Source organism: Entelurus aequoreus, linkage group LG07 (genome assembly GCF_033978785.1).
Source record: "Entelurus aequoreus isolate RoL-2023_Sb linkage group LG07, RoL_Eaeq_v1.1, whole genome shotgun sequence".
In the NCBI taxonomy this organism is placed as follows: domain Eukaryota; kingdom Metazoa; phylum Chordata; class Actinopteri; order Syngnathiformes; family Syngnathidae; genus Entelurus; species Entelurus aequoreus.
The window spans coordinates 78960548-78971100 of record NC_084737.1 but is presented as its reverse complement, the minus strand read 5'-3'; the positions used below and the strand labels follow the sequence as shown (position 1 = coordinate 78971100).

The 10553-nt window shown below is 36.1% G+C and overlaps 1 protein-coding gene across 1 annotated transcript in view; it reads left to right on the top strand.

The window, feature by feature from the left end:
• Positions 1 to 578: 578 nt before the first annotated feature.
• Positions 579 to 10553, top strand: part of mib2 (MIB E3 ubiquitin protein ligase 2) — a 127454-nt gene continuing 117479 nt past the window's right edge. The window contains exon 1 of the mRNA XM_062054555.1: positions 579 to 749. The gene's annotated coding sequence lies outside the window, so the exon portion shown is untranslated. The remainder of the gene's footprint in view (positions 750 to 10553) is intronic.

Below are 10553 nucleotides of genomic sequence, written 5' to 3'. Positions count from 1 at the left end.
AGATATTACTTTTGATAATACAATGAGTAATGCAAAAAATGGATGAAAGCATTTTGTAGAACTTTTTTTATTGCTTCAGTTTTTTTTTTAAATCTTGTTTTACGAAATATGCATTTTACTACTTTGTCTTGTATCTTTATTATTTTTTTGTTTAAATTTTACCTCTAGGGAAAGACCAATTAAGAACAATAATTTATTCAGTTTTGCAATTCACAACAGGAGTGGTGAATTATTATATTTTTTGTTGGCTACTAACACATAAAATAATTATTTACAGTTACTTGTATTTTTTTTAAATACATTTATTTTACTATTTATAGTGTATAGATGCGCAAAACGTCTTCTTTTATACTTTATCTTATACTGATTAAGTGACTAACTACCAAACAAGCGTTCCTAGATATTTGCGTTTTATTGGATGAAATATATATATATATTTCTATATGTATTTAAAAAAAAATATATATGTATAAATATTTATATTAAAAAAATTATATATATATATATATAAAAAAAATTTGTTTTAAATAATACACTTTGCTAAGGCGCGTTGTTGCCAAATGTACGGCAGCCCGTGAAGGCATCACTGGCCGTGACGTCACGCATGGGCGTGTTGTCATGGCTATGCGCTGCGAAGCTCCCCCAGTTCAGTACACATTTGCGTCAAAAGCATCCATGTCAGCGTTGGTCGGAGGCCGAGACATGGAATTATTGGTTGCCACAGATTAGACACTCTTGACAAAGAGCCGGTGAGTAACTGCGCTGTGAAATAAATGCTTTTCTGACACCGACAAACGGTGGCCAAACATGGGTTAGCTTGCTAGCGTCAGCGTTTGACAAGCTAATAACACGCACCAGCCCACACTCATCAACTTGTGTATTTTGTAGACTATTACTTTGATCAAATATATTTTATTCGCCAGGCAGCACTTATGAGTATTAATTGAAGTTGGTCTCGTCCTGGATCTAGGATGTAGTTTCGGACGGAGGCAGGTGTTACTGCACAGACTAATAGTGTCATTGATGTTGGTAACAGTAAACACTGGCAGTCAAATATATTGTACATATAAACACACATTTATACTCACGTACACACACTTAGTCATACATACACACATAGGTAAACAAATACAGTACATACATACACAAAGTTCGTACATCCACACGCACCTTCATTCTACACACATACATATACACACACATGTACATATACATTCACTGTACAAACATACATTCACTTTACAAACATACATATACACATACTGTGCATATACATTCACTGTACAAACATACATATACATGTACATATACATTCACTGTACAAACATACATATAAACATACATGTATATATACATTCACTGTACAAACATACATATACACATTCATGTACATATACATCACTTTGCAAACATACATATACACATACATGTACATATACATTCACTGTACAAACATACATATACACATTCATGTACATATACATTCACTTTACAAACATACATATACACATACATGTACATATACATTCACTGTACAAACATACATATACACATTCATGTACATATACATTCACTGTACAAACATACATATACACATACATGTACATATACATTCACTGTACAAACATACATATGCACATACATGTACATTTATATTCACTGTACAAACATACATATACACATACATGTACATATACATTTACTGTGCAAACATACATAAACACATACATGTACATATACATTCACTGCACAAACATACATATACAAACAACCCAGATTCCAATCTAACAAAGGTCTTAACTCATTCTCCTTCTATGCCACATCAATATGGAATGCACTCCCAACAGGTGTAAAAGAAAGGGCATCTCTATCCTCCTTCAAAACCGCACTAAAAGAACACCTCCAGGCAACTTCAACCCTTAATTAACACCCTGCCCCTTCCACATCCCACCTCCCCGGATTGTAAATAATCAAATGTAAATAATCAAATGTAGATACCAGTGGCGTGCCGTCACTAGAGGCAGGGGAGGCGGGGCCTCACCTGCCATCATGGAAAGAAAAAAAAAAGTAAAAAGAAAAAAAATTAATTAAATTGTTATATGTATCCAGTGATTATACTAAAGTTATTTTCCATTTAACTTCACCAGTTTTAGATTATTTTTATTTTTATTTTCACATTTGCCGTTCAAATACTGAGGTTAGACGGTGCGGTGATCAGCAGCCAGTTGAGGCACGTCACTGATTTGTGCCTCAACATGGATTGTGTGCAATGACTCGGCTAACTGCTAGCCTGCTGTGCAGTGAGACCGTATTGCTATATGAATTATATTATACATTTCCATAGTTGAGTTAGCTGAGGTATATAATGTACAGTGTATTTTGTCAACATCTGTATGTGTGTAACGTATTTCTTGTGCTGAGCGATCATAAAACTGGAGGCTCGTCTCATAACCCCGCCTCCTGGCGCCAAGCACCTCCGCCGTAGACTGCACCCCCGACGGGAGCGCCGCGGCCACACCAACCAAAGCCCACACCCAAACCCTCCACGTGCAAGACCGAATCCACCCAAAAAAAGTCACTTAACAAGAAGCCAAAAAGTGCAAAAACAACAATGCTCGCGCGGCGCGCCGGAGGAGCCGTGAACAGGGACACAACATTAGGTACACCTGCAGACGGCAGCGCCGATTTCATATTTCATTCATTCACAACTCTTCCAACATGAACACCACTGCTCCCGCACTTATAAGTAAAGGTAAGACCATAATAACGTTTTTTTTTTAATTAAATGTGCTTTTTGTGTGCATGCTACAGTTTGTAAGTGTAAAGTTAAGTTAAAGTACCAATGATTGTCACACACACACTAGGTGTGGTGAAATGTGTCCTCTGCATTTGACCCATCCCCTTGTTCACCCCCTGGGAGGTGAGGGGAGCAGTGGGCAGCAGCGGCGCCGTGCCTGGGAATAATTTTTGGTGATTTAACCCCCAATTCCAACCCTTGATGCTGAGTGCCAAGCAGGGAAGAATGCTGGTATGAGCTTTTAAACACAACCCGTTAACTGCTGCCAATCACATGGTGAATAAGATACTATTTAGGGTTCATATGTTTGTAAATCTGACTGTGATGAAGTCAGTGCCTCACCTGCCATGAACCTCACCGCACGCCACTGGTAGATACTTATTCTTATGCTTTCTGAGCTCTCTCTTTATGACCACTACTTGCTGTACATATCCTACCAAGTCAGACCTACACTGTTCCAATGTCCATTTCTCTGATGATGCAATTGTTGATATCAACCAGCTGGGGGATATATCGAGTTTGTATGATATATCGATTTATGTTTAAACAAGATATGAATTGAGAAAATATCGTAATATCGATATAATTTATTTCACGTTAAAATGACCAAACGCTGCTTATTTCTTGTGTTCCTTGTTCTCCCCCGCTCCCCCCTCCATGGGCTACTAAACCCCTCCCCTTCCTCCTTCCAAGACGTCCTTGCATGTATAAGAACATCCATGATTGGTTGGTTGTTTACTATGATGAGTCACGATTGGTTGAAATTAGGCCAATCAGAGGCAAGATAGGGCGGGTCATCGAACCAGGAAGGGAAATCACAAAGTGCCTGCCTGCAAATGTATTTCTTTTTTATCTGAGTTTAGGGCTGCAACAACTAATCGATTAAAATCGATTATACAAATAGTTGGCGATTAATTTAGTCATTGATTCGTTGGATCTATGCTATGCGCATGCGCAGAAGCAATTTTTATTTGTATTTTTTAATTATTTTTTTTGTTCTTTTTAAAAAAAATTTTTTTTATAAACCTTTATTTATAAACTGCAGCATGTACAAACAGCTGAGAAACAATAATCAAAATAATTATGGTGCCAGTATGTTTTTTTTTTTCTATAAAATACTGGAAAGGATAGAAATGTAGTTTGTCTCTTTTATACGATTATTAATCGATTAATCGAAGTAATAATCGACAGATTCGTCGATTATCAAATGAATCGTTAGTTGCAGCCCTATCTGAGTTTGATACATTTTGTATTATTTGCACAGCTATGTTTTTTAAACAGTTTATTTTTTCTATGCTGTTAATACCCATCTTGACTAACTGGGTTGATAAAAGTGCCACTGACTGTTTACACTACAGTTGTCATTCACTTCAATTTCACTGAATCTAGCTCAAAATTAAATATTTGTATATGTGTACTTTCACCGGAAAATATATCGAGATATATATCGAATATCGAGTTTAAGTAAAAATATATCGAGATATACTTTTTCGTCCATATCGCCCAGCCCTAGTATGCCCTTTACGAAGCCAAAAACAATATTAAATGTGTCTCTTGCCAAGAAAGTGTATTTTTTGTTTATTTATTTTGGTTAGTTAAAAAAATAAAACTTGGTTTGTGTGTGGTTGTATATGAGTACTCTTTGAGCACATTCAACAATACCGTCTTAATAATAAAAACCCTGATAATTCCTCTTATTAATTCAACCTAAAGTATTGGTTGCACTTTATTCAATAAGATGTGGATGCATTGGCCATTCATTGTTGTTTGCTTGCTTGTTTGTATCAATAATTCATTCATACCGAATTCCCTTACAAGAAATAACAGGAATATAGGAAACTCCTGTATCCAGTATTTATTTCACAGGCACACTGCTTGAATTTTTTTGCTAAAAAGTTACTAAATAATGATCAACTCACTGAATCGTATCCTTCTAAATAATATTATCATCCCTGAATTGTATGGTCAACCACAAATTCTGAATCGAATCGAATTGTTGTTAAAACAAATCTATTTACGCGTAACGTCACGTTTGGCGGCAGACTCGGCTGGCTCAAACACTTGGCGGGCAAACAAGCAATCAAGCAGCATTCATAGTGGACTCTGTCGGACTGCCTCACGGTAATGTTACCATTTCCAATGCCAACAAAGCAAGTATGTCTGATTGAAAACCGTCAAATGTATAGTAAGGCTTCACTTTTCAAAATGTGCTACCTCAAAGCTAATTCACATTGGATTTGCCATAGAGATGCTACTGATTAGCATTCGCGATTTTACATGGCAATTTCAACACCTCCAGATGAGTTGACAACAACTACCGTATTTCCTTGAATAGCCGCAGGGGCGCTAATTAATTTAAAACCTCTTCTCACTCCTGCGCTTACCAAAACCATGCGGGATGGGCAAGCATGCGCTAATTATTTTAAAACCTCTTCTCACTCCGGCGCTTACCTTATCATGAAAAGCACATTTAATAAAAAAAACATTATTATGGTCTTACCTTTACTTATAATGATGTCCATGCTTCTGATCAAAGGCAGTCTTCCTTATCTTTCTTCAGTTTTAAAAGTCTCTGGAGATATTCCTTTAATTATTACCTCCTGCTCCGATTGAAAGTTCAGTTTAGAAAACTGTTTTATTTTAGATATGTAATCCTCCATGGTAAAAGTGCAAGCAAACGATCGCTGCTCATGCTTGCTGCTTGTTGTCTTCTTCTGTAGCACCGGTCTTCTGCAGTACTGGTAGTCGCAAGAAGGATCACTAGCGCCCTCTACCACCAGGAGGCGGGAGTCATTTAATGACTCATATTTGACTCGGCGGAAGTGCCAAGCATGCGCTAATTATTTTGCGAAACGAGTTTGACCCGGCTGTAATTCTAGGCAGGCGAATACTATATTCCCGGCGGCAATTCAAGGAAATACGGTACATTACAGTCAAACAGCTCGTGTGTAATATGTGCTATACTTACTATGCAAACACTTTCTGGGCAGCAAATAACGAAATTCAGCTTATTGGCAAAGACTACTTCCTGACTGGGCAACACTACTGCCATTTAACAACCTGGAATTGCAACGGCATGCAAAGTCTTCGATATAATACTTGCAAATAAGACTCAGAAATGTAAGAAATCAAGATTTAACAATTCCACAGCACGGTTATTCTTATTACCAGCTCGCTGTTAAATGTCAAAAAAATATGTTTTATTATTAAACAAATGATAATTTATTAACACATGAGCACACACAGATTTACCGAAAATTGGTAACATTGATTACTGGTATCGATTCCCAAGTACATGTGAAAGGTACCCATCCCATATAGTTATCATATTGTTTTTTAGTTTTTTTAGCAGAGTCATACAAATACAGACTTACATTCATAAACACACCAGTCAAATATGATATAATAACATTTTTAAAATAAATCAATAGCAATACTATAACTTGATCCACAGAGTCCAAATCTATGGCAGGATCGCTCACATAAAGACATCCATGATTAATGCGACCGCTTCTCGCTAGTTAGATATAATAAACTCTTACCATTTATCAATGAAATCAACGGAGAAACTCAAACATAATCCACAAAGTCCGCGCCCACGCTTGCTCAAATAAAGTCATACAATGAATGCGATTGTACCTCCTTCCTTGTGTGCTAAAGACCAAAAAAGAATGGGAAATGGCTGACCCTGAAGACACAGCGATGACATGCCATCGTTATATCACTTATGTTGTGATCTGGTGCGATATAGAAAATAAAATGATCTTTGGTAATAATAATAATGACCATAATAGGGGAAAAATTATTGTTTTTAAACGGTCTGTTTAAGAAGTGCACTGTATTGCAGTCTGTGGGAATTTCTGTCCATTCATCCGGGAGAGCATCTGTGGGGTGACAGGTCACTGATGTTGGACCTAAAAGGGCCTTCGGGCTTACATTTCTGTTTTAGGTCATCTTAATATATGCTTGATGGGGTTCTTCCATGGTGGAACAGGAAAGGGTCTGTTTCCGCCGAGTTGGAAGCGCGGCATTGTCCATTAAAGTGCCTTGGTGTGCTTATTAATTCAGAGTTAAAGAGTACTTACGGCTCTAGTCCAATCCTGGATTGATTAATTAATTCTAATTATATAGTGTTCATCACTATTGCATATCGTGACATCATTAGTTCTGACAATGATACAGTAAGGTCTCTTTCTGGTCTGCATGTTACTCTATGAAGGTGCAATCTGGTGCCTTGGTGGGGTGGAGGTCTATGCTCTACTCCATTCATAAACAATGGTCTTGATCAGATATGGTTGATATGATGTAAATATATATCACAATATATTATTTGACATATGAATGATAATAGAACCATTTTAAAATGAGTTAAGAAGACTCCTAATTTAGCTGCTGATGTATGCAGTAACTAACATATGGCGTCATTTACAGTTGTATTCTTTTTGAAGTACTATTATTAATCAACTTGCTAATTTACTGTTAACATCTGGTTACTTTCTGTTGTAACATGGTTTTATCTACACTTCTGTTAAAGGGGAACTGCACTTTTTTTTTTGGAATATTGCCTATTTTTCACAATCATTATGAAAGACATGACTAATGGATTTTTTTTTTTTAATGGATTCTAAATACTAAATAAATTCGATAAAAAGTCCACTTACAATGGAGCCTTTGGAGCCGTTCTATTCTGCCTATAGAGCCCCTAAAAAAACCATCCAAACACCTCCATTAAGTTTTTATATACATGATGTAAGTATATATGTAATGTAGTAACAAGCACATTTAATAATAACATTTAATATTTCCGTATTTTGATAATTCTAAGCATACGCTGTGCATTCATTTCAAAAACGCATCACGTTTGCTTTTTTTTTCTTTATCACTGATTACTCACTGCAGACTTTATGAGAGCCAACAAACAATTGCTTTTCGTATCATCCTCACCAGTTTCATGTCCAATATGGCGATCAATGTGTCCCAACTTGTTGGATTATATCAACAACCTTCTGTCCCGGTGAAATGCATGATTTATGATCAAGAATAAACTCCCAGGGAGCAAGGAAACGAAGAAGCAGCTGATCAATCGATGTAAACATCGGCACACAGAAAGTGATCATGGAGCTGCTATAGATAATTTGTCTGCGTTAGCGCTTATAATATTAATACCACTAATACTTTGTTAATATTCAAGTCACAAAATGTAAATGGAGTGTTCTTTGCGCTTTTTGAATGGTTATTTATTGGATTTTATGGGTGGAATAGTACAGCTCCCATTAGCTCCGCCATAAGCAGACTTTTATACGTTTATTTAATATTTAGATTGCATTAAAAAAAATCATCCGTCTCATGTCTATCATGATTGAGAACAAAAAAGTGCAGTTCCCCTTTAAAACGTAATAAACACTTATTCTTCTGTTTTTGGGATACTTTACAATAGTTTTGGATGATACTAAGAATCTGGGAATGCAATACCAAGTATAGTTACAGGGGCACTATTGGTCATACCAATGTTCATACTTCAAATCTTCAAGATCATTAAATGATTACATCTTTGATCACAATTATAATCAGACAAAAACAAAGCGTGGCAATCAATATCGATTAATATTTATATTATTTTCTTATTCTCTTTTAATTATATATAAAAGGTATAATGAAGTTGATTACCGTATTTTTCGGACTATAAGTCGCTCCGGAGTATAAGTCGCACCGGCCAAAAATGCATAATAAAGAAGGAAAAAAACATATATAAGTTGCACTGGAGTGAGTATAAGTCGCATTTTTTGGGGAAATGTATTTGATAAAACCCAACACCAAGAATAGACATTTGAAAGCCAATTTAAAATAAATAAAGAATAGTGAACAACAGGCTGAATAAGTGTACGTTATATGAGGCATAAATAACCAACTGAGAACGTGGCTGGTATGTTAACGTAACATATTATGGTAAGAGTCATTCAAATAACTATAACATATAGAACATGCTATACATTTACCAAACAATCTGTCACTCCTAATCGCTAAATCCCATGAAATCTTATACGTCTAGTCTCTTCCGTGAATGAGCTAAATAATATTATTTGATATTTTACGGCAATGTGTTAATAATTTCACACATAAGTCGCTCCTGAGTATAAGTCGAACCCCCGGCCAAACTATGAAAAAAACTGCAACTTATAGTCCGAAAAATACGGTAGTTCAAAATAATTTAACAATAACAAAAAATAGATTCTGAGTTTGTAAAAAATGAAAGAAAAAAAAATATTGTTTGATATTTTACGGCAATGTGTTAATAATTTCACACATAAGTCGCTCCTGAGTATACGTTGCACCCCCAGCCAAACTATGAAAAAAACTGCGACTTATAGTCCGAAAAATACGGTAGTTCAAAATAATTTAACAATAACAAAAAAGTAGATTCTGAGTTTGTAAAAAATGACAAAAATTTAAAAAAAAAAGATGTTGCGATAATAAAGATCTAAACACTGTAGTATCTCACATATACTAAAACAATACTATACTTGGTATTGTTACTGTCGATATTTGTATCCATCCGCCTACCCAGGTTAGCTTAGCTTTTTTGTATCGTCTTACGGTGTGTAGTGTGGCATGTTCAGTAATTCCTTATCCTTCAGTGATAACGTTGTAAGAAACAGTTTATTTGCCACCATGGAGGTGAGGATTAGTGTTTTGGAAAGTGCATCGTAACGAGAAGTTACCCAGTAATTCTACATTGTGTTGAGGACGCAGTCGTTTGCTTGTCGCTGTCCGATTTAAATGATAATAATGATAAATGGGTTATACTTGTATAGCGCTTTTCTACCTTCGAGGTACTCAAAGCGTTTTGACAGTATTTCCACATTTACCCATTCACACACACATTCACACACTGATGGCGGGAGCTGCCATGCAAGGCGCTAACCAGCAGCCATCAGAGGCAAAGGGTGAAGTGTCTTGCCCAAGGACACAACGGACGTGACTAGGAAGGTAGAAGGTGGGAATTGAACCCCAGTAACCAGCAACACTCCGATTGCTGGCACAGCCACTCTACCAACTTCGCCACGCGGGACCCAGCTTGAATGTGTCATTAACATGCATTATTGTAATATAAGGATAGTATTAAAAGTTCCATCGTTGGCCAAATTAATATAATTTATATCGTATGTTGTCTATATCGTGCAACTTTAGTCTAGACCAGGGGTTTTCTAAGAGTGGCACAGTGAGCCTCCCCTCAGTAAACATAATACGTCTAAGACAGGGGTGTCAAACGTACGGCCCAGGGGCCGGATCAGCCCCCCGAACAGGTTTTATCCGGCCCGCGGGATAAGTTTGCTAAATATAAAAATGAGCCGAAATTTTGGAATGAAAGAAACCGCCGTTCTAAATGTGTCCACTAGATGTCGCAATAGCAATTCTTTGTATCATTGGGGATGATGCTACATATGTAAAAAAAAAAAGAAGTAACCACATGATGTGAGTGCACCAGTCCAGGAAAATGATCAAAATACATGAATAACATGATTTTGATATTATTTTTTTTATCTTGATAGATTGAAAATCAACACCAATGATTTGACTGATGAATATTATCACATAATTTATTCAGAAAGTATAAATAATGACAAATAAAGATAGAATACTGTTAACAACAACATGTAAGTGTAAAAAAAACCCAACAACATTATGATTTGTACATTTTCAGAATGTGCTTGTTCTATTTAAAAAAAAAAGAAAACAATCTGAAGTTGTCTTTATT